The sequence below is a fragment of the Carlito syrichta genome, unplaced genomic scaffold (assembly GCF_000164805.1).
Source record: "Carlito syrichta isolate Samal-C Ts95f unplaced genomic scaffold, Tarsius_syrichta-2.0.1 Scaffold301561, whole genome shotgun sequence".
In the NCBI taxonomy this organism is placed as follows: Eukaryota; Metazoa; Chordata; class Mammalia; order Primates; family Tarsiidae; genus Carlito; species Carlito syrichta.
In genome coordinates, this window is record NW_007245657.1 from 29,685 (window position 1) to 52,147 (window position 22,463).

A 22,463-nucleotide genomic window follows, 5' to 3' on the forward strand; every position below is an offset into this window, starting at 1 on the left:
GCCTGTAATTCCGGCTACTTGGAAGGCTGAGGCGGAAGAATCACTGGAGCCCAGCAGGTCAAGGCTGCGGTGGCCGGGAGCGGCCACTGCACTCCAGTCTGGGCAACCGAGTGAGACTCGAACTCAAAAAAAAAAAGATGTGGTACATATACACAGTGGAATATTACACAGCCATAAGGAAGGACAAACATATGGACTTCGCAGCAACTTGGATGGATTTGGAGTCAATCATACTCAGTTATCTACCACAGAAACAAAAAACAGCGTACCACATGTTCTCACTCATAGGTGGACCCTGAACATTTACCATAATATTATAAGAATGGGATTGGCAGTAGCAATATACTGCTTGAATGGGGGGGGGGGACACAACATCAGTAAGGGTACCTGATCTCAAACCAGGCAAAGTGGGGACCAAAGACATGCCCAGACTTTATCTGTGCGATATCCACTTGTATACCTAATCCTGAATTGTACTCCACATCTTTAAAATAAAATATTAAAAATAAAAATTTTAAATAAATAAAGGATTAAAGAACAATGCTAATGTAATATGAATTGACACAGAAAAAGTTACATGATACAAGATCACAAATAACTAAGATATTAAAAAACTAATGAAAAGCTGGGCTTGGTGGCTCAGCCTATAATCCCACGCCTTTGGGACGCTGAGGTGAGTGGATTGCCCGAACCCGCGGGTTCAAGACCCGCCTGGGCAGCGAGACCTCATCTCTACAATAAATCAAAAAACCAGCCGGGCGTGGTAGCGCATGCCTGTAATTCCAGCTACTTGGAAGGCTGAGGCGGAAGGATCACCGGAGCCCAGCAGGTCGAGGCTGCGGTGGCTGGGAGCGGCCACTGCGCTCTAGTCTGGGCGACAGAGTGAGACTCCAACTCAAAAAAAAAACAAAAAAAAACAATAGCTCTACTGGACAACCAAATTATTTTTCAGAAACCAAAAAAGCTACTAGAGAATTCTAGAGCTGGACTCAGATATCACCTTAGGTAGGGCCCTGCAAGGAACAAATTGAACATCAACAAGAATAGTAACTACAATCGAGTAAAACACATCAAATGTAGTTACATCCATGACCTCATAATGATTCTTTAAAAACAAACACCTCATTAACTACCTTTGGGATGATATCAGGAACTGACTCATCACTTTGATAACTGGTAAATCAAGGAAAAGTCAAGAATTTCTTCTACCTTTTTTATAAGAACTATATTCAGGGTCACAATCCCCCCACCCCCAGTGAAAGGGTCTCACTCTGTCCCCAGACTGGAGTGTAGTGGCACGATCATAGCTCATTGCAACCTAGAACTCTAGACTCAAGCAATCCTCCTGCCTCAGTCTCCTGAGTAGCTGGGACTACAGGCACGTGTGAACACGCCTAGCTAATTTTTAATACTTTTTTGTAAAGACAGGGTCTCAATATGTTATTCAGACTGGTCTCAAACTCCTGGCCTCAAGTGATCCTCCCATCTCAGCCTCCCAAAGTACTGGGACTACAAGCATGAGTCACTACACCAGGTCAGGGTAACTAAATTGCTGATGTCAGTGGCTGCTGACATATCCAAAATGAGAGTGAACTGGACACTGCCTTTTTTGATGAAAGTCCACCACATAGTCTATCAAGCGCTTGGTCACCCAAAAGCAGAGTATGGTAAGGATTAGAGCCTGGATAAGAACTTGAGTGAAAGTTATTTATTTTCAGAAATGATCTAAAGAACAGAGTGGAGGCTGGGGAGGGTGAAACAAGGAAGACGGGAAAGTCTATTCTGTGGGAAGTTACTGAGGTGGTCCCACGGTGGGCAACTGAGGCTCTATCCCATTGGAGACCCTGTGAGGAGCCTTATAAAATGCACCTCAGAAGTTACTACCCAAGGCACAGGAGGGTCGCCCCATGGGTGTTCACCCCCTCATACTTCCAGATTCATGTGGAAGTTGTCAGGATGGACCCACACCTCATGTCTTGGTGTGAACTTCAGTCAGCTGGAAGGAGACGCCGTCAAGGGTGCTCCTGTGAGCAGCTGGAGGTGCAGATGGACAACAGATGCGAGGTGGGGCACAGGTACACAGGTTGCTCCTCCAAATAGAGAGCATGTGAAATGACACAGGGAGGCAGGCAACAAAATCTTGACTGTAAAAAGTTGCAGGTAGAAACCCATTCTCCAGTACAGAAGAGGGAAGGAAAACCTACAGACAGAAAGCCTAAGACGTCCAGCAACCAGCTGGAATGTATGATCTATATGACTATATGCAATGTAATCCTGACAAGGGGATCCAGGTTCCAGTAGACAAACTGAAAGAAATTTTAGCAGAACCAAAACTGGAGTATCAACGTGAGGTGGCGCGGATGTGAGGTGGCGCTGACCAGCACTGACAGGGGAATGCCCTGGTGGAACTGGGGAATATTATTTTGACCACAGCGATGCTTAAAGCCTCTGAGCATGGTCCTAAGGGCAAACAGAAAATAAGGCATTTATTCCAGAAGTTCCATAAAAGTTCAGTAAGCCAGACCAAGAGTCTGTGATGTCTAAACTCCTAAAGCCAGGATTATCTTGACACCAAACCAAAGACATCACAACAAAAGAGAAGTCCAGTATCTCTCATGCGTATGGACACAAAAACTCCCCAATACAACACTAACAAACTGAACTCAGCAACACATACAAAGAATTCTACACTATCATGAAGTGGAATTTACTCCAGGAATGTGAGGTTGGTTCAACACTGATCCGAAAATCCGTGAAAGGCATACATCCTATTAGTAGAACAAAAAACAAAAGCTACATGATCATCTTAGCTAGGCAGAAAAATCATTTGATAAAATCCAATTTCCAGTCGGGCTCGGTGGCTCAGCCTGTAATCCCGCGCTTGGGAGGCCAAGGTGAGTGGACCGCCCGAGCCTGTGGGTTCGAGACCTACCTGGACAACCTGGCAAGACCTCATCTCCACAATAAATAAAAAAATTAGCCGGGTGTGGTAGCACGCGCCCGCAACTTCAGCTACCCAGAAGGCCGAGGTGGAAGGATCGCCGGAGCCCAGCAGGTTGAGTCTGCGGTGGCCGGGAGCGGCCACTGCACTCCAGTCTGGGTGACAGAGTGAGACTCCAACTAAAGAAAAAAAAGAAGCATACTACAGGTTTTAATTTCTTCTTTTACCTGAGTTGGTTGTCACTGTTTCCCAGGCTGGAGTACAGTGGCATGAACATGACTCACCACAGTCTCCACCTCCTGGGCTCAGGCAATCCCTCGCCCTCAGCCTCCCGAAGAGCTACGACTACAGCTGCATGCCAGCATGCTCGGTCAATTTTTCAGCCTTCTGTAGAGAGGAGGTCTTACCATGTTGCCCAGGCTGTTGTTGAAATTCTGGGCTCAAGTGATCCTCCCACCCAGGCCTCTCAAAATGCCAGGATTACAGGCATGAGCCCAGACATGTTTTAATTTTTGAGAAAGTGAACATCAGTCTCCAGAAACCACCAAGACATGCTTTTGTTCTTTAAACACTCTGAATATTTCAATCCACTGCCTCTGCCCTCCAAAGATTTTGATGATAAATCTGATGGTCTTATGGAGAAATTATGATGAGGGCTATCTTCCTGGCAACCCAATCATATATCTTACATCTTATGCAACAGAGCATGTACTTATGGTGTCATGATGTCAGTTAAGTATCACCACCATTTTGAGACCAATCATTCGGAGTTTAAAGAAAAAGGTGTAATTTGACAGTACACATTAAAGGGTTTTGAGAAACCAAAAGTTATTTTAGATTTTCCAATTAACAATAAAAAGGATATGGAAGCAAACTGTAGGCTTTGACTTTTTTTTTTTCCCTGAGTTGACGCTCACTGTTTCCTAGACTGGAATGCAGTGGCATGATCACAACTCACCTCACTTTCAACCTCCTGGGTTCAGGCAATCCTTCCCCTCAGCTTCCCGAATAGCTAGAGCCACACAGGCATGATTCTTTAATTTTCTGTGGAGATGATGCCTCGCCATGTTGCCCAGGCTGTTCTCGAAAACCTGGGCTCAAGTGATCTCCCACCCAGGCCTCCCAAAATGCTGGGACTACAGACATGAGCCCAGCCAGGAGTTAATTTTTGAGAAAGCAAACATCGGTCTCTAGAACCCACCTAGACAAACAGAAACAAACAAAAAAAACCTTCTGTCACAAGGAGAAAAAGTTTATTGCAAACAAAAAATGAAAAAAAAAAAACCCAAAACCTGGGGAGTAATCCAGACAGGTCAGTTGCTCTGACCTCATAAAGCGCCATTGTGATGGAATCTTGCACACCTATATAAGCCCCTGGCTGGCCTGAGGTTTTGGTCGTTACATTCCAGGAAGCCTGTATAGCTCCTGTGGAGTGAGACCATGCTGCCTCTGTTGATCCTTGGTGTTTTCCTACTGTGTTTATTTTTTCTCTCTTTTTCTCATTTTCCTCATTCTCATTTGTTCCTTTCTCTATTGCCTTGTTTCTCTTTCATTACTTAGTCTTTTTGTCTCTCTCCTCTTTGTCTATTCTTTTACTATTTTCTCCCCTTTTTTCTTTTTTCCCATCTTCTCATTTCCTTGTGTGTGCCTTGTCTTCCCTTGTTTTCTGTTTAAATTTAGTTAGTTAGCATTGTTAGCATAGTTCACACACTTTGACTTTTTCTTAGCAGTCTTTCTTGGTAGTCTTAGTAGATTTAGCGTATTTTTGGAGTAGCGTTAGCAACTTAGTATTATTGGTATTGTTCATATTCTTAGCTTTTCTAGTAGAGTTGCTGTAGTGAGTATAGTTGTAGTTAGCAGTAGTGTTGTTAGACCATGTGGCAGTGTCACATGTGTCTGGGAGGGTGGAGGGACGTGGCCAGTAGAAAGACCCTATGGCAGCATTACCGAGTCCTCAGGACCCTTGGCAGTGGTTCCTTTGCCAAGGTCAAACTGGCATGGCAAGTGAAAACTGAAACCCAAGTAGCACTGAAAATTATCTCCAAGGAGAAGCCAGCCTCCTGCTACTGGCAGCTGTGCTACATGGAGGCCAGTATCATGACACAGCTAAGATACCCCAACATTGTCCAACTCTTCGAAGTGATCGATAGTGACATCAGCACGGTCATCATTATGGAGTTCGTCGGCGGAGGTGACCTTGACCATCACATCCGCCAGAAGGGCTGCCTCGGGGAGGAGGAGGCCCGGCAAATGTTCCTGCAGATGTGCTCGGCCGTCCACTACTGCCACCAGCGAAACATAGCACTCAGAGACCTCAAGCCAGTGAACATACTGCTGAGTGAAAAGGGGCAAGTCAAAGTCGCCGACTTTGGGCTCAGCACATACTTCGAAGAGGGAGAGATGCTCAAGGCCACGTGTGGGTCACTGTGCTACGCTGCCCCTGAGATACTCCAGGGAACCACGCATACTACGGCCCAGCCATGGACACGTGGAGCCTCGGGGCCACCTTATACTGCATGGTGGCCGGGAATCCACCGTTCAGTGACAACAATCTTAAAGACCTCAGAGCAAACATCATCATGGGAAAGTATAGAATCCCCTCTTATTTTTTCATCACCTTGGAAAAACTTATCAAAAAAATATTGGTGATCGGCCCCATACAGAGGCCCACCCTGGGGGTCACCATCCTACAGGACCTCTGAGTCAGACCGGGCCTGGAGAGCTCAAGGGCAGACAAACAGCATCGGAGTCCTGAGAACAAGTACCCTGAAATAAAAATGAAAACCGTGGGGTTCCTTATTGAATCTATTGAAGACTCACGCTCAAAGGATGCATTTGACCACACGCATTCCAACTCTCTCCACACTGTGCAGCCAAAGGATGGGATTTCAACCTCTCCCGATGGAGAGAACCGGAGCTGGCAGAGGACCATGAGGTGCTCCATCTTACAAGACCCATGGGTCAACCCCAGCGTGGAGATCCCAAGGGCGGACAAATAGCAACAAAGCCCTGAGAACCAGGACCCCGAAATAACACCAATAAGAACCATAGGGTCCCTTATTGAACCTATTGAGGAGTCACACTCAAAGAACGCATCCGACCGCACAAATTCCAACTCCCTCCACACTGTGCAGCCAGAGGGTGGGATTTCAACCTCTCCCGATGGAGAGAGCCGGGGCTGGCAGATGGCCATGAAGGTCACCATCTTACAAGACCCATAGCTCAACCCCAGTCTGGAGATCCCAAGGGTGGACAAACAGCAACAAAGCCCTGAGAACCAGGACCCCGAAATAACACCAATGAAAACCATGGGATCCCTTACTAAACCTATTGAGGAGTCACACTCAAAGAATGCATCCGACCACACACATTTCAACTCCCTCCACGCTGCGCAGCCAAAGGGTAGGATTTCAACCTCTCCCAACAGAGAGAGCTGGGGCTGGCAGAGGGCCATGAGGAGGTGTGTCAACCTCATCAGGAGATGTTTCTGCCTGCCAGTCAAGAAGACCAGCTGACAGAGAAGCCAGATGGCTCCAGTCGATCCCCGAAACAGGTGAGGCCATCACAAGCCAGGTATTGGGGCAGTCAAATGGGCAGCCTTCCTGCACAGCATGCTGGTTATTACGTTCTTATTAACACTTTTAAATCGACAATTCCTAACTGTACACATTTACGGGGTTCCTGTGATGTTTAGAGATACGTACACAGTGTGGCATGATGACATTAAGCTACTTAGCATATCTTGGAAAGACAAAAACTACTGATGTCACTAGTGTGTTGATGTGAAAAGGGTGACCTCACAGAAGGACAGAGTAGACTGGCGGTGACCAGAGGCTCAGGGGACCACCGAGGGAGGGAAAGGGGGTTTGTGGAAAGGGGATTTGCCAGTCAAAGGACTCCCCGTTTCAGGTGGACAGGAGGAAGAGGTTCTGGCATCAGGCACAGGGTGACTGGCGTCCAGGAGATTGAGGTATTGGGGACTGCAGAGTACCTGAGAGTTCATTGCAACGTCTCCTGCATTCAGGATGGACAGCAAGATCTGCAAGGATGGACAGCAAGATCCTGGGGTCGTGAGCTGTCTTCCAGAGTTGGACGGAGGGCACAACTGCCGTGCGGGCTTGGCCGTGATGCCAACCGAGAGGACATTCGGCATCTACCCTTTTACCCGATGGCTTTCAGAGACAGCCTATCCACGGGGGGGGGGGATGGGCTGAAAGGACAGCCTGGATCCTAGAGGGCCCCTCCCACCGGGGTGACATCAGAGCCGGCTGTTTCCTGGGCCGTGTTCCCTCCCCGGCTCTTCGGTCTGTGCCTCCTTGTATGGGGAAGGGACATGAGTCTCAATAAAAGCACAATTTCTTGCTAATCTCTGAGTACACTTGGAGCTCCAGGAAGAGGGATCACAGCAATTTCACTGGTCTGCATCCTCCCAGCATGAAACCGGCACTGTGCACACCCCATGAAGGCAGCATGTTATGGTGGGGTCCCGGGAGCTCAGGAGAAAAGCCACTTCTGGAAATGTTAAGGGAGCCCCTGACAGCAACATCTTATGGCAAGTGGTTCCAAGGGATAAGGCCCCTTGGAAGCACTTGCAGGGCAGAAGTGCACACATCCTGCATGGGAACATTTTCAGAAGGGAGCATGAGGTCGGACTGCCTGTGTCAGTCATGCCAAGAGGTCCCCAAAGCAGCCTAGGGGTTACACAACGGTGAGGCTGAGGGTCCCGACTGCATATCATGGAGTCGGGCCTTCCATGGTGATGTTTCCTCCTTTTCACAGCAGAGGCAGGGAGCAGCCCCACTCAGCTCAGAGGCCTGGCCTGGCTTCAGGTTGAAGCAGAGCTTCCAGGTGACCTGGGCATCAGGTGACCTAGGGATCAGACCCAGATCCTGCTGGGAAGACCTTGCTGCCCAACTGGGAAGAGGAGACCACCTATCTGCATACCAGAGTCACCTGTTCACAGGGCCAAAGAAGGACACGCACAGCCCTATGTCCCCAACTGATCCTGGGACCATGGGGGCAGCTTCTGAAGGAGGTGGGTCTGGCAGGCTCCAGTGCTTGGGGATGTCCCCGAGAAAAGGCCAGGAGGCATTGTGGGCAGAGGGAAGCCAGAATGACAGAAGCATACATGACGGAGACGGGAGGAGGCTGGGCCTGGGGGTGGGACCAGGCCCTGGTGCCAGGACGGCACCCACAGTTGCATTAGCTCTGGGTCTCCAATCTTATCCATTCCCCTGCTCATCTCCGATGGCTGGACATTCTGCTCCTGAGACTCCTCTCCTCTCCCGCGAGCTTCAGAGTTGGCCTGGCCGGGTCAGGGGCCGCTTCTTATGTCCCTCATTAGTCCAATCTTGGGTTCAGGGATAGGAAAAGGTCACCACCAGTTTGTTAATTTGTCTGGTGATCTGGCTTCTGGACGTCTTGTTCATGCAAAGCTCATGCAGGGCATCTTCTTCTGAGGCAACTGAGGGGTGGTAGGACTTGGAGGACCACCAGCCGAGCGTCTCCAGGACTGAGGTCAGAATGAAGCGAAAGTGAAACATGGTGGAGACATCAGACCTTTAATGCAACTGTCAAGTGTCTTCTCAGAGCCTCGGGGGATCCCAAGGACAACCAAATGAAGGCGCTTTCCCTCGCTCCTGAATAGTGATGATGTGGCTTGCCAACACAGTGTGGGCAGAGCAGGCTGGAGGATGGGGTGCCCCATTCCCTCCAGAACCTTCTGCCCTCAGGAACACTCTTAGGCTGCTTCAGCCCTCCTGGGCCCCTGAGAGCCCCGGTTCTGCCAGCCCCTGGCTGTGTGCTCTCAGGCTCATCCCTTGGCTTCTCTGTGCAACCTCTTCCTCATCTGGGAGTGGCTGGAACACGCCCTGGTTCTCCACCTCCACCGTCAAGTCAAAGTGGGAGCAGTCACTCAGGGTGACCATCTCCGCCACCCCGCCAGGCATGAGACCGTTGATACTCAAAGGGCAGCTCCAGGGTCTGGCCCACGCGCGCCTCCACCTGACATGGGGTAAACTCCACGCTGCTGGGCTCGATCACACACAACTTCACCTCGCCAAAATGCAGTGGGTTCTGGACATCGTGTGCCTAGATCACACTGAGGCCAGTGTCACTGCCTGTGGTCATCACTCCCTTGACGGTGACTGTGGCAACTGTGTAGCTTGATGAAGACCAGCTGAAGTTCCCGCTGCCACCATGGGCCTTTATCATATACTGATAGTTGCCATGGAAATGTCAAGATGCTGGGATGGAGGGTGATGGGGATGTGAATGTCCACTTCCTGCTGGTTCCACACAGGTACCTGTAGCATGTGAACCCCTCCGTCCTGGTCCACCACGGGGGTGAGGGCTGCACTGATGGCTGTCTGGCCTCTCTTTATTGTCCTGATGTGATGGTACGACCCATTCTGGGAAGATGAGAACACCTCAAAGAATTCAGGAGGAAGCGAGGTTTCGATTTGGATGTTATCCGACAGGTAGACTTTGTTGCTGGATTTGTCAAACAGCTCGATGGTGATTTCATAGGAGCGGCCCGTCTCCAGCACCCACCTGTCCCCAGGGTAGATGGTGACTCCTAGGTAGCCAGGTTCCATCACGTAAATGGTGCTGTTGGGTAGCCTAGAAGCACCCTGCATGCGAAGACTCCTGTGGCCGAGGATGAGGTTGATCTGTCCCAGTTGCAGCGCAGTGACCATCGACTTGTCCTGGGTCAAGACAGCCACGAGCCTCTTTGGGTCCCCTTCAGGGCCTGGGGTGCTGTTCTGAAGCTGCAGCGCATACTGGTCGGGAGGCATTGACAGTTCTGTGATCTTCCCTTGTCTGATCTTCTGCACCTTGTAGCGAATAGAGGTCCCCACCATCTGGCAGATGTCGTAAGCTGGATTCAGAAGGATGTTCTCCAAAATCAGCAGCCAGACTTCTGCAGGTGGCACCTTCTTGTAGACAGCCTCCTGGATGTGGGCCTTGAGCTTGGCGCTCCCAGTCTCATGCCAGACACCAGGACCGTGTCCCCTTGCTTGGCCACCTTCTCCTTCTCCGAGATATAAGAGGGAGATGTGTACATGGACTCCAAGAAATAAGGATTCGCAGTGCATTGTGGGAGTCTGAGAACCTGTCCGCACCTGCGTCCTTCTCAATCGTCCAGTCAAAGACCAGTCCAGCCAGCGTGCTGAAGGTGTTCCCTGGGCATGGTAGTGCGCGCCTGTAGTTCCAGCTACTCGGAAGGCTGAGGTGGAAGGATCGGCGAAGCCCAGCGGGTCGAGGCTGCGGTGGCTGGGAGCGTGCCGCAGCACTCCAGCTTCTCGTTGGAAAGCGGCCATTGGGGTTAATTCCCGAAGCCTCCCGTCGAGGGCGGACGTTCCCCCCGCGACTCCAGCGCTGCAACCGTGTCCCGCAGCCCCAACGCTCGCACAGTCGCGCGCTAGGGGGGAGACAGAGCGGACCCCGGCCCTGGTCGGCTCCAGAAACCAGAGCTCCAGAGGAAGGCTTGCCGCGCCCTGGCCTCCAGCTCCCCGGGCCTGGGCCGAGGCGGAGCGAGACCACGGGACGCCTGGCGGCGCCAGCGGGAGGCGCGGAGCCACCGCAACACCACCCCCCCTCGACAAACATGTTTTCTTTGTTGAAGACTGGTTTGGCAAGTTTAAGTAAGGTTTAAGAAGCAAGATTTCATTCATTTGGGCATTTATTCATTCATTCATTCATGCATGCATGCATTTATGCATCTGTTCATTCTACCAAACACCCCTGAGTGCCCAGTACATCCTAGACTGTCGTGTTGGAGACTAAGAGGTAAATAGACCAGGAACAATTGCTCTAGAAGAGAAGACGGATTATTACAATGCAACAGGTGTGGTAGACGGCCTCCAAGTTAGCTCACATTGGTCCTAGCCTCCTGGTATTCATGCCCTGTGTGATCTCCTCACCTTGCGTGTGGTCTGGACCTAGAGAATCACTTATTTTATTTATTTATGTTTTTGAGTCAGAGTCTCACTCTGTCACCCAGTTGGAGTGCAGTGGCACACTCATGGCCACCACAGCCTCATGTGCTGTGCTCAGGTGATCCTTCTGCCTCAGCCTTCCAAGTAACTGGAACCACATGTATGTGCCACCATGCCAGGGTAATTTTTTTGATTTATTGTAGAGACGATGCCTCACCAAGTTGCTCAGACTGGTTTCAAACTCTTGATCTCTGGCAATTCTCTCACCTCCACCTCCCAAAGTGCTGGGATTATAGGTGTGAGCTACTGCGCCTGGCGAGAATTGCTTCTAACAAGTAGAATACAGCAAAAGTAAGGAGGTGTCTCTTCCGAGATTAGGTTACAAAAAGACTCTGGCTTCTATCCTGGGCTACCTTCACTTTCTGGCTTATTGACTCTGAGAGACACCTGCGGCCATGTTGTGAGCTCTTCTACGGAGAGGCCCGTGTGGCAAGAAACTGACATCTCTGGCCAATAGCCAATGAGGACTTGAGGCCTTCCAATAGCCACATTCATGAACTCAGAAGTGGTTCTTCTGAGGCCTCCCAACAGCCATGTGGGGGGATTTGGAAGTAGACCCTACCCTCCCTGATTGCAGCATTGTGAGGGGCTCTGAACCTGATGCCATGAGCTAAGCCACACCTGGGTCCCTGGTGCACAGAAACTATGAGATAATGTGTTTTAAAAACGACGAGGTTTGAGGGCAATTTGTTACACAGCAGCAGATCACTAAGACAACATGGTGCTTTGCTGGATAGATGAACCATGCACTGTAGGAGTAGAGAGTGTCAAGTCTGCACAGTGAAGTCAGGCAAGGTTTCCCCAATGAGGGAGTGATGCTCTAGCTAGGGAAGATAACTACAGATAATTGGTGGTGATCCATCCTCCCTATCCCTTTTCTCTCTCTCTCTCTTTTTTTGGGGGGGAGTTGAGGTCTCACTCTGTCGCCCAGGCTGGAGTGCAGTGGCTTGATCATAATGATCATGACTCATGGCAGTCTCAATCTCCTGAGTTCAGATGATCCTTCCACCTTAGCATCCTGAGTAGCTGGGATTACAGGCCTGTGCCACCACGCCCAGGTATTTTTAATTTTTTAGAGACAAGGTTTTGCTATGTTGTCCAGGCTGGTCTCAAACTCCTGGGCTCGAGCAATCCACTTGCCTCAACCTCCCAAAGTGCTGGAATTACAGGCATGAGCCACAGCGCCCAGCCCCTTTCTCTTTTCTTTTGTCATCATTGTATAATCTCCCAGCTTATTCACGAGAGAACTTCATTCCTTGCAAAGAATCTGTGCCATGCTGTTCCATAGATTTGGGCTAATGCACTACTGGTAATAGACTAGAAGAGATGCTGGTGGCTCCCCTCCTCTCTCCACACCTCTCTTTCAGCCATGGTGAACTGGCTCTGTCTTGGTGATCTCCTCTGTTCATCACTGGATCCCAGTCTAGCTCACTTTTGCCCAAAGGGGGCCTCTGACATCCCATCTTGTATTTGCAAAGTCTCTGTTCACCACAGCTCAGCACATCTTCCTGTGCCCCCCTCAATTAAAAATGACACAAAAGTAAAGGAGACACATAGCTCTTTGAAAAAGCTTCCAGATCCAAACTTTTTAATGAAGACAGAATATAAAGAGCCTGTCTTATCTCTCCGATGCGACTCCCATGTGCTGTAATCAAGCAGAATTAATTAAAAGCAATCAAGTGGCGAGTTGGCACGGGGGCCTGCGGCACCAGTCTTTCATCTTAGCCACAAGAGTGCTGTCCCCAAGGGGGTGGGCCTGCAGGCAGGAGAGTGGGGTGGGCCAAGTGCTTGAGGGAAAACCAGCTCACCCAACAAGAGTGCAATGCCAGACTTGACCCATGCTGCTGGAGGGTGTTCAGCCTGACTTAGAGAAGCATTTCCCAATTGTGTGGAAAGGGCCCATACTAGGGTTTCTCGATGGCCCAGCCTATGGACATTTTGGGCTGGACACTTCTTTGCTGTGGGAGTTGTCTTGTGTATCATAGGATGTTTGACAGCATCACCAGCGTCTACCCACTAGAGGCCACTAGCAACCCCTTCCCAACTGAGACAACCAAAAACGGCTCCCAACATTGCTGAATATCATGGCGGGGGAGGAGGATTGCTCCCAGTTGAGAATCACTGGCCCAGATTGAAGTTTCCTTCAATAACAGGTGCATTGTGTCACCTGGACTAGGGCATCTTTCAGTTACTGTGGCCGCTGGGACACTGGGGTAGCTTAATGACGATGAAGACCTTCAGGCTTATAGTAACTTGGAAAATGTTAATATCCCAGTAGGACCAAGAGCCAGTCACATGGAGATAGGCAATGTGAAGCCTCCAATCTGAAGGATAATGATCCACCCCTAGGCAATGTTTTACAACCATGGTCTAGCATTGTATAATCTCTCCTAATCTCAGACACCTCCCGGTACTGTGACATTTCCCAGGACAGAGTGACAAACAGGGATTGGTCATGGTAGTGGGATATCAGAGGACTTTCATCTCCCATTTGGTGAGGCTTATCCCTTTCAGTCTCTTTCCTTACAAGTATATTGTAGGACCTTGGGATCTTTGGCACCTGTCGTACAAGAAGAATAGGAGTTCTGCTAGACTTTTCGACCCCAAGAGGATGACCCAATAGCCCCGTCTTGGTCCAGCAAAGGTAGATTAGGCGAATGATATCGTATCCTACATTATAACCAGGAGGGAAGTGAAAAGCATGCTAAGATACCAAGGGAGTGCCGGCTTTCACCCAGTGGCCCTACTTATTAGATAAAGAAGGACAGAGAGTTGAAAGATTGCTTAATGCAGGGTGGCAGGGGCTGAAGCATTGCTGGGTCCTAAAGAACAAAGGAGGAGGAGTTTCTGCCCAAGCTTGTTTGTGCTGCTTAAGTGGAGAGTCTATTAGCGCTCCCCTCTTCTCATGATTATCTATCTTTGACAGCCTCCCCATCAGTCTGGATGCCTGCAGGATGGGAGAGGTGTGGGGCCATCCTTCCTGGAGATTCACAGAAGCAGTGGGTGACCTTCGAAGGTGGTTTAGAACTCCTGTTAATGTGCAGGGCACAGTGCTCATATTTCATTTACCCTAACAGTCCTGAGAGGGAATTATCATCATCCTCTTTTACAGTGAAGGAAGCTGAAGCAACTAGGCAGTGGCAGAGCTGGGATTCGAATCCAGTCTGCTGACTCCAACGTTTATGGTCTTTCCCCCTTCATCAGCTGTTTTCCTTAAGCTCATATGATAGGCTTAAGGATGTGGTCTCAGCATTTGGGACAGGGGCTACTACTGATGAGCAGGCTGTAAGGTGGGACAGAAGACAGAAAGGTCTTCTGCCTAAGAGTTACCTCTAACTAAACCTTTTCTGGTCAGGTCCCCAAAAGGTTCCTTAATCCCAAATGGCCCTATAAGCCACATTAAGGATTTTGAATTCATTTCTAGGATCTTGAGACGCTCATGCAAGTTTTAAGGGCGTGATGAATGAATGAATATGTGTTTTAGAAGGCTCGTGCTGGGCGCTAGATGGAAGGCAGATGAAGGTGGACAAGATTCCCATGCACCTCCATCAAGCTCTGCCCTTTACCTTTAATCCAAGTGACCCCTTACTGGCAGGGCTGTCCCCACTCGGTCAAGGGGTCATGCTGGGGGAAGAGTTAGCACTCAAGGGAGCCAGCCAGGGGAAATCAGACTCAGAGTGGTGGACTGTTGAAGCCCTGCAGGTATTTGAATTTTTATTTGTCACTGAGGTCTCTCTGCTAGTGGCCTATTTCCATGAAAGTCATCACAGAAATTGTTTTTTAAATGAGATCAATTAAATCAAGCGTCCTCCTCAGTATCCTGGAGAGACCAGAGGTCAGAGACTCCAAAACCAGCACTGGCTAATGAATGGATCCACGGGCCCCCTGTGCAGCAGCATGGCAGTTAACCAGTGTGGGTGACTTTCATTCTGCTTGTGTTGACAAATGGAAACAGAAGCAACTTTTGGGTCTGGGGTAGGAGCCAGAACTGAATCAATACTTTAGTTTGCACTGATAATAAAAACAGAGTTAGAGGGCCAAATAGGACTGCTTACTGCCTCTCATATCCTCAAACACTACACTGTTCTTTTGCAAAGGCTCCTTTATTCCCCAAACCACCTTCCAAGTTCAGTTACTTGTCACCTGTCATCTGGGTCACCTTGAAACCTCCCAGCTGGCTGTCTGTTTTCCTCTCTTTATTGCCCATCCTGTACATCATCCATGGAAAGCTCTGTCTCCGGGGCCAGGTAACCATGATTCCATCCCACATCCCCTTGCCCATGAGTCTGACTCTGAAGTCTTTAGCCTGATGTTCAGGCTCATCCTTCAATCCTTCCCTTGTCTTCTGTTCTCTGCTTCTCTTCACCTACAGGAGCTGACATTCTGCCAGATCATGTCCAAGACCTGTTTATTGCCATCTTTGTCTTTCTTGGATGTTTCTGTTTGGGACATCTTCCTTTTTCATCCCTATCCAGGCTTTGAGAGATGTTGTAGTATATTCATTAAGTTTGTAGCCCTGGAATCAGACTCTTTGGGTTCACATTCTGACTCTGCCACTTACATGAAATGAAATATATAAAGCTCTTGGCTCAGAGACTGACATAAAATAGGTGGTAAATAATGTGTGCTGTGTCAGTATTATTACTCCTGTGTTTCACTTCCTTTGAGTCCCAGTATTCACTTCTCTCATGAAGTCTTTCCTGAGTAACATTAGCCTGGTCCTCCTTGACCCTGACCACTCACAGGCAATAAAACCTGCCCTGGGGAATCGAATCAGGGCAGGGGTGTCTGACCCCACGGATGGGCATGGAATGACCAATGCTTTCTGCTTCTCTTTGGCCCAGTGTTTAGGACATTTGGTGAGTTTTCGTTGGACTTCCCTGAATCAAATCTTTCTCATGACATCAGTCATGGAACACCCATCCACCCATGATCTATCCATCCACTCAGCAACATTTTGAACATTTGTCATCTGTCAGGCACTGTGCTAGGTTTTGGGTATACCATGGAAGACGAGACTGACTCTGCCCCACCTTAGTGAATTCATTGTCTGGTAGGGAGACAGACACTTAGATAAGCAGCTGTGATACAGAGTGGCAAGTATTCTGGTGAGAGAAGTACAGGGTGCTGAGATAACCCAAAAGCCCAGATGAGAAGCTCTGTAACCCTGCCTTGGAAGGTCAGGGATCACTTCCCAAGGAAGCAAGGTCTAAGCTTGGAAGTAAGGGATAAGCAGCATTTTAACTGGATGAAAGAGAATTGCTGGTGAAGAGTGTTTTAGCTGGGGGAACTATATGTGAAAATACACAGAGGTGAGAGAGGAAAAGACATAGTGGAAGCCAGGTGTGTGTGTGTGTGTGTGTGTATGTGTGTGTGTATACATGTACCTGTGTGAGTGTATGTGTGTGGGCATTAGAGGTGGAAGTGTGAGGTACAGCAAGAGAGGTAGGCAGGGACCAGGATACACAAGGACTTCTAAACCGTGTTAAAGGGTTCGGACTTGCACATCACAGGCATGGAATACACGAGAAAGTGAGTGGGAGTGTTTTGTGGGGGAGTGGCATGATCAGATTTATAATTCAGAAAAATTACACTGGCTGCAGTGTGGAGAATGGAAGGAGGTTGCTTTGTGAGTTTCCAGACAGTCTGTCTTAGTTCTTCCCCCAAGCAGTCTGGTTCCTACCTGGGCTTGAGTCTCAGCTCAGGCCCTTCTGGCCTGCTGGGTTCTTGCCAAGCCCCCTCCTGGGGACTGGATTTGGTCTTACATTCAGCTGTTGACTCAGGTCCTGCTCAAAATGAACTAGTGACCTGAAACCAGGATCCTGCCACTCACTCCAGGTCTTGTGCCTGCCTGTAGGGGACACCTGTTCACATGATTGGATCTCTTGCATACTGATATTCTCTACTGCTGGCCTGGGCCAAACATGAGGTGGCTGCACACCATTGGACAATATGGTTTGGGCCTTTGGCTATCATTTCTTGAGTTGCAACAATTTTATTCACTTATTCATTGATCTCAAATATTTAAATATTTCCTAATTATCTGTTATGTCCCCAGTGTGCTGGGTACTGGGTACCCAGTGGTAAGCAAAGCCAACATAGCATCACTTATAACTGCAACATGGCAATTATGAGAGATGGATCTTAAGTGAATAGAAATTGTTGTAACTGCAGTTAAAGCAAAGAATAAGGTTCTGTGAGGGTGACAGAGGGAACATGCTTTGGGTGGAATGGTGTGCCAGGTGTCTCTGGTCTGCTCCTCCCTGGGCTCAGCCCTGGCAGACTGACCTGGATGAGCCACATCACTGGGTTCTCTTACCTCTGGCTTCTAGCAGGGTTCAGCTAAAGGGAGTTACCAGCAGGAGATGAGAGGGTGAGAGGAGGATGAGGTTGGGGTGTTTATTTTCCCAGCTGTCCCCATGCCAGGCCACATTCATTTCTTGCTTATTCATCCTTCTGGCCTAGGGTGGTTCTGCCCTGTCTCTGGTGGCCCCCCTTTGCCTTGCTCATGCCTTTATGCACAGTCCTTTTATCAAACCTCCTTGAATTATCCTTATGTGGGCGAGCCATTGTTTCCCACCAGGACCCTGATGGATACAGATGGCGATAGAAAGCCTCTCTGAGGAAGTGACATTTAAGCTAGACTTTCGGGATGAGCGGAAGCCAGCCGTGTGAGGAACGGGGGAGGAGAGACACTCCAGGCAAGAGGAAGTCGCGTGTGAAAACTCTGAGGTGGAAAGAGCTGGTTGTTGCATTCAAGGAACAGAGAGAAGGGCAGTGTGTCTAGAGTGCAGTGATGGGGAGAGACGACATGAGATGAGATTTTCTGAATTTCATCCCGGTCATACAGCCCACAGCAGAGGAAGTTGTTGGCCTGTCTTCCCGGTCACCTCTCTCCTCATGATGGTCCTTGCCAGATATAAGAACACTGATAATGCTTACTGATACTATTTTTTAGGTGTTGTTCTGAGCGCTTTGCATGCATTGATTCATTTAATCCTTTAACAACCCTATGAGGAAGCTATTATTAGCATTCACATTTTACAGATTGAGAAACTGAGGTTCAGAGAGATTGAGTAATTTGTCCAAATCTCGCAGTTTAGAAACGGAACAGCTGGGATTTGAAATAAGGCAGTCTGGAACTAGGGCCTTGCTTGTAACCACTTGCTATAATTCCATTAAACGCGTGATTGCTAAATCCTCAGCTTCCACTGGTCCCTTACCTTACATGCCTCAAACACGCAGTGATTTCTTATAGCTATCAATCATTTCTGGTGGTTTCCCATATCTGTCAATTGTTTAATAAATTTTTCATATTAATTCTGCCATCTCAAAGGTATCATAGACTCCTTAAAGACCTTAAAGATGGAGTCTTTTAATTCTCTGCTGCCAGAGGTAAGAGAACCCAGTTATGTGACCCACATGTTATTTGGTTGAAGGAACAGCAGAAAGGCTAATTTTTTATTTGGGCACCTGAGAATGTAGAATCTGGTAAAGTAGTAAGCACAAGAGAAAAAGTACTCAATAAGTGCTTTTTGGATTCTTGATTTAAATTAGACAGTGGGTGTAAAGTAATAGTGTCTAGAAAATAGAAGGTGTTTAACAGATGGAACCTGTCACTAGCACTTACTAGGAAAGAAGCAAGAAAGAAGTTAGTTTCCTAGGCAATTGTTGACTCCAGATGAAACATGAGACCATTGGGTCATCACATTGGGTCATCTCCTTGGTGCCTACAGTCCAGGATTTTGTTTTAATCTAGGGCATCAAGAGAAAATTAGGGGAGAATAGGATTGTTTTTCTATATGTCAGCTTAATGTCACCATCTTTCAATAACCCAACATATATCTACAAGTTTGGGGATCCTATTTATATTTTCAGCTGCATCTCCTCTTGGGAGGATGAGTTCTGCAAATTCATTCCCTGCTGTGTGAAGGAGCACTTCCTTTTATTGAACCTGAATTTACCTCCTGCAAGTTTCAAGATTCCTCCCCTCTCTTCCTTCCTCCTCCCTGAAACAAGTACCTGGGAATAGGTGAGCAATTCCCTGTGCTCCACTCTGACCCTACATCACCTATTCTTTGCTCCAAGAGACCTAGTGGTTTTCTCTGTTCTCACTTTCCTCCAGATCTTTCCTTTTATCTCTTCTTGGCACAGTGAAGATAGCAGAATGGACTTCCAACAGTAACTTTCCTGAAAACGAAGGCAATGCAGACAGAAAGAAGCAGAAAATACAAACTGTTGAAACTGTTGGTGGCCCAAGCTTAAGTCCTTCTTAGTGAAGCAGAGAAGCACCTCCCCAGATTGCTGGTTCTCAGGCACCAAGAATACCATGTTTGTTTTCCAAGTGGTTGGCTTGCTTTCCACCAGATTTCCTGCCTGTCCTTTGGCCAGGTGGTCTCTACGGATCTTATTGTTTTCTTGTGGAGCAAAACTCACCTAGCCATCAGACTACTCAGTGAGACATTTGACAGAAAAGACATTTTATGCTGACCACTTTGATGCTGCTGGATCAAAGGGGCTACATCAAGATGTTAAAACAAAATTAATGGCCAAGAACTGTGTATTCTAGACATCTTTGAGCCTCCTCCCCACGTGTCTCCCTCCTTCTTGGAATTGTGCTTCAGTCCTGAGCCTTTCCCCATTTAACCTTGAACCTGGAACTCTGGCCCTGGGGTAACTGTCTACCCTGTAGAAATCAGCCTAGAGTGTGGGGCAAGGGAGGGTTGAAGCTGTCCCATCTAGAAGGTGTGGGTAGGGTAGCCAGTGAAATAAATCTTGTGGGAGAAGATGTCAGTTTCACATGTTATTTGGTTGAAGGAACAGCAGAAAGGCTAATTTTTTGTTTGTGCACCTGAGGATGTCATTGGAATCTAAATGACTGTGTCCAAGTTCCCACATCAGAATGCCGTTCACCATAGATTCAGTGGTTCTCAACCCCTGGCGCACATTAAAGTCTGAGGAGCCTTTGAAAATCAAAGAATGCAGTGTCTACTTCCTTCTACCCCCTGTCCCCCCGCCTTCTGCCTCCAATCCAGGTGAATCAGAATTACTTTTTAAAAACTCCCTGGATAATTTGAAAGCACAGTTAGGGAAAAGAACCACTGACCTATTCAAACAAGCTCTCAATACCCACACGCTGTCTCTCAATCTGTCTTTTTCGGAATGTCCACAGCACTAGTGACAGTCAAGGGGTGGGGCTGAGAAGCCATGCTGAAGACTAGTCCAGAAGAATGTTGATCTTGGGGCACTAATCAATGAGCTCTGTATTATCGCAGAATTTTTTTTATGACTTTATCGTATTTTTAGTGTCAAGTTCCATTTTCCAGTCTCAGGAACAGGCCTGGTTTATGCATGAGTTATAGAGCTCACTAAAACTCATTTATTAATTCACAAGTTTATTTGTTCATCCATTCACTTATTCACTCACGCATCCACTAATTTGTTAATGCACTCTCTCACTCACTCATTCATTCACTCATCCATCCCTCTGCTCGTCATATCCATCTCTCTCTGTGTCATCTATTTATTTACTCTTGGGTTCATTCACTGATTCATTCTTTTCTCTTATTTATTCAGTTGTTCATTAGTTCATTCGCAAACCATCTAGCCATTCGTCCACCCATGCACTCTCTTGGTAATTTGCTCATTTGTTCATTCATTCATCCTTTGTTAATGTATTCACTTTTCACACATTTTCTAATGCTTTAGAGATGAAGGCTCCTGAATCTGGCTCTGGGGAAGCACAAATGAATACATAGGCGATAGGGTTGTATTTGGAGGCTGAACCTATTCGCTCTCTGGGGCCAGAGAATTCCGGCCTTTTGCTCCCCTTTGTGAGCAGATGCAGTGACTTTTAGTGGGAAATATTTTGCAGTCTTTACAGTCCAGGGACTCTCCCAGGACTGGACCAGAAGGTCTCTTTTGGACACAGGGAATTTCTCTGTAGTATCAGCAGGTAGAAAGGAACGGGAGAGGATGGGGGTGACATTTGAGGTTCCTGGTTTAGGACAAATCAGCTGCTTAGAGCTTTGCCTTCTTACAATGAAACTTGCTTTTAAATAGGAATAAAGAAAACAGGAGGAAATATAATAGAAAGGAACAAAATGGGCTAAAAGTGGCACAATAAAAGGCAAACAGAGAAAAGGTAAAAGCAAAGTGCTGTAGTAAACACAGCATAAGAAGACACACATACCAACCCTTAAGAGACTGGTGAGTCCTGTTGGGTGGGTTAAGCATGACAAACCCAGGGCAGGTGAGGGACAAGGTGGGCTATTTTTTAGAAGGGCAAACATGAAGATTGGGACTCCCTTCAATGTGCTGTGGTTAGAGAATCAGACTGAGAGCTCTTAGGAGAGAGATCCTAACTCTTACTACATGTGTTTCACAGAGAAATTCATTCATTCACTTATTCATTCATTCATTTGACAAATAATTACAGAGCATGTGGTCCACTGCCTCGTTACCACTTGCCATATAGAGGAAGACAGACACTTGGACAAATGGTTGCATGCTGGGGTGATGGATGCCATGAAGGAGGAAGTACAGGAGCTATGATAATGTCTGGTGGGAGAAGCTAGTCTAAGAAGTCAGGGATATTTTGTGGAAAAAGTGAAGGTCTAGGCGGTGACTCGAAGGTGGACGTGCGTAATGTATTGATAGAATAATATGCCAAGGCAGAGGGTGAGGGAGAATGTGAAATGAAAACTACCCTGTGGGGTTGGTATGTGTGTTGTAAGGAGAGAGGGGCAAGAAAGAATGCAAAAACTAGAGCATCATTCGTTCAACAAACCATCACTAAGCATCTTCTCTGCATAGTCCGTAGCTGGGTGTTGTGAATGTAAAGACAAGGAGACACAGTTTCTGCTTTCAAAAGCATCTATTGTTCAGGGAGCTCAAATGGAACAGATGGCAAAGGAAGGGTTAAGAGAATATTGTCGAGCCTGCCATCCCTGCCAACGCACTGACTTTGATGCATGACTCCCTGCTGTGGTTGAGGGAAGCACAACCTGCTTTGTTTCTTGGGTGCATTTTGCCTGGGTGGAAATGCCTCTAGACTGAGCTTCTCTAGCCAAAATGGCAGTGTTTCCTGATGAGCCGCTAATTGGGCCATCCCTCTGTGTGGTGAGTTTGTCAAAGGAGGGACCAGGCAGGAAGTAGCAGGAGGAGGACCAGAGATGGAAGACATGGTCAAGTTGTCCAGATCTACTATGAGAGCAGTAGAGCCTGGCAGGGCTGGTCTTACCAGGAGTGGCCATATGGAGACATGGAAGGGCCAAGGACTTATGGGGTGTTTGAATGTTGAAGTGTGTGCAAAGTTGAGTTGCTACCAGAGAAAACCAGGTGACCTGTTTCCTCCAAAGCCTTGCAAGGTGGCATTTTCTTTGGTGAATTCATCCATGCCCAGGCTTTAGTCTGTCCTTATATAGAGAAACAGAGTTTGGTCCATGCCCCAGAATTGCTCAGATTCAGGTATGAATGCCAATGAACTTATGCCAGTGAACTTCATAAGAGTCTGATGTGCAG

The 22,463-nt window shown here is 47.9% G+C and overlaps 1 pseudogene; it reads right to left on the reverse strand.

Moving 5' to 3' along the window:
* Positions 1 to 7,488: 7,488 nt before the first annotated feature.
* LOC103257137 lies at positions 7,489 to 15,392 on the reverse strand (annotated as a pseudogene).
* Positions 15,393 to 22,463: the final 7,071 nt, after the last annotated feature.